The sequence below is a fragment of the Hyaena hyaena genome, unplaced genomic scaffold, assembly GCF_003009895.1.
Source record: "Hyaena hyaena isolate Hyena2069 unplaced genomic scaffold, ASM300989v1 scaffold_466, whole genome shotgun sequence".
In the NCBI taxonomy this organism is placed as follows: domain Eukaryota; kingdom Metazoa; phylum Chordata; class Mammalia; order Carnivora; family Hyaenidae; genus Hyaena; species Hyaena hyaena.
In genome coordinates this window covers 713,860-715,464 of record NW_024081099.1, presented here as the reverse complement: position 1 = coordinate 715,464, position 1,605 = coordinate 713,860, and the positions used below count along the sequence as shown (strand labels likewise).

General features: G+C 40.1%; 1 non-coding gene across 1 annotated transcript; it reads right to left on the bottom strand.

Annotated features, from left to right (window-relative positions):
* Positions 1-1,155: 1,155 nt before the first annotated feature.
* LOC120246359 lies at positions 1,156-1,262 on the bottom strand. The gene has a single exon (XR_005532025.1). It is a non-coding gene; the product is annotated as a U6 spliceosomal RNA (small nuclear RNA).
* Between the last annotated feature and the right edge of the window lie 343 nt (positions 1,263-1,605).

The following is a 1,605-nucleotide window of genomic DNA, read 5'->3' as shown; positions in this document are numbered from 1 at the left end:
GTATCCCTTGGGTAAATTCCTAGCAGTGCTATTGCTGGGTCATAGGGGAGTTCTATTGTTAGTTTCCTGAGGAACCTCCACACTGTTTTCCAGAGGGGCTGTACCAGTTTACATTCCCACCAACAGTGTAGGAGGGTGCCCGTTTCTCCACATCCTCGCCAGCATCTAGAGTTCTCTGATTTGCTCATTTTAGCCACTCTGACTGGCGTGAGGTGGTATCTCAGTGTGGTTTTGATTTGTATTTCCCTGATGAGGAGGGATGCTGAGCATCGTTTCATGTGTCTGTTGGCCATCTGGATGTCCTCTTTGGAGAAGTGTCTGTTCATGTCTTCTGCCCATTTCTTCACTGGGTTGTTTGTTTTTCGGGCGTGTAGTTTGGTGAGTTCCTTATAGATTCTGGATATTAACCCTTTATCTGATATGTCATTTGCAACTATCTTTTCCCATTCCGTTGGTTGCCTATTAATTTTCTGGGTTGTTTCCTTGGCTGTGCAGAAGCTTTTAATCTTGATGAGGTCCCAACAGTTTATTTTTGCTCTTGATTCCCTTGCTTTTGGGGATGTGTCAAGTAAGAAGTTGCTGCGGTGGAGGTCAAGGAGGTTGTTTCCTGCTTTCTCCTCTAGGGTGTTGATAGTTTCCTGTCTCACGTTCAGGTCCTTTATCCATTTTGAGTTGATTTTTGTGCATGGTGTGAGAAAATGATCTAGTTTCATTCTTCTGCATGTTGCTGTCCAGTTCTCCCAACACCATCTGTTAAAAAGGCTGTCTTTTTTCCATTGGATATTCTTTCCTGCTTTGTCAAAGATCAGTTGGCTGTATACTTTTGGGTCCACTTCTGAGTTCTCAATTCTGTTCCATTGGTCTATGTGTCTGTTTTTGTGCCAATACCATACTGTCTTGATGATGACAGCTTTGTAGTAGAGGCTAAAGTCTGGGATGGTGATCCCTCCCGTTTTGGTTTTATTTTTCAGGATTACTTTGGCTATTCGGGGTCTTTTGTGGTTCCATACAAATTTTTGGATAGTTTGTTCTAGTTTTGAGAAGTATGCTGGTGCAATTTTGATGGGAATTGCATTGAATGTGTAGAGTGCTTTAGGTAGTAATGACATCTTAACTATATTTATTCTTCCTATCCATGAGCATGGAATGTTTTTCAAAAATATGGAACGCTTCACGAATTTGCGTGTCATCCTTGCGCAGGGGCCATGCTAATCTTCTCTGTATCGTTCCAATTTTAGTATATGTGCTGCCGAAGCGAGCACTTTATAGTCATTTTCAAGGAGGATTTTGTGAATACTTGGGTCACTTCATAGATCTTTGCAATTTCCTTTTCTTTCAACAAAGCTTCTTACAGAAAGAATAGAGAAGATCAAATTCTTAATTATATATATCTTTCAAAATGAAGATAGTTATATTCTTCACTTACTTCATTATCACTCGTAACGTTATCTTGAACCCTTACCTGAATTTTTAATGATTTGATTCTTTACCACAATTTCACTATACAGTTGACCCTTTAACAATGCAGCACTTAAGGACACCAACCCCCATGCTGTTGTAAATTTGTGTATAACTTTTTCCTCCCTCAGAGCTTATCTGTTAATA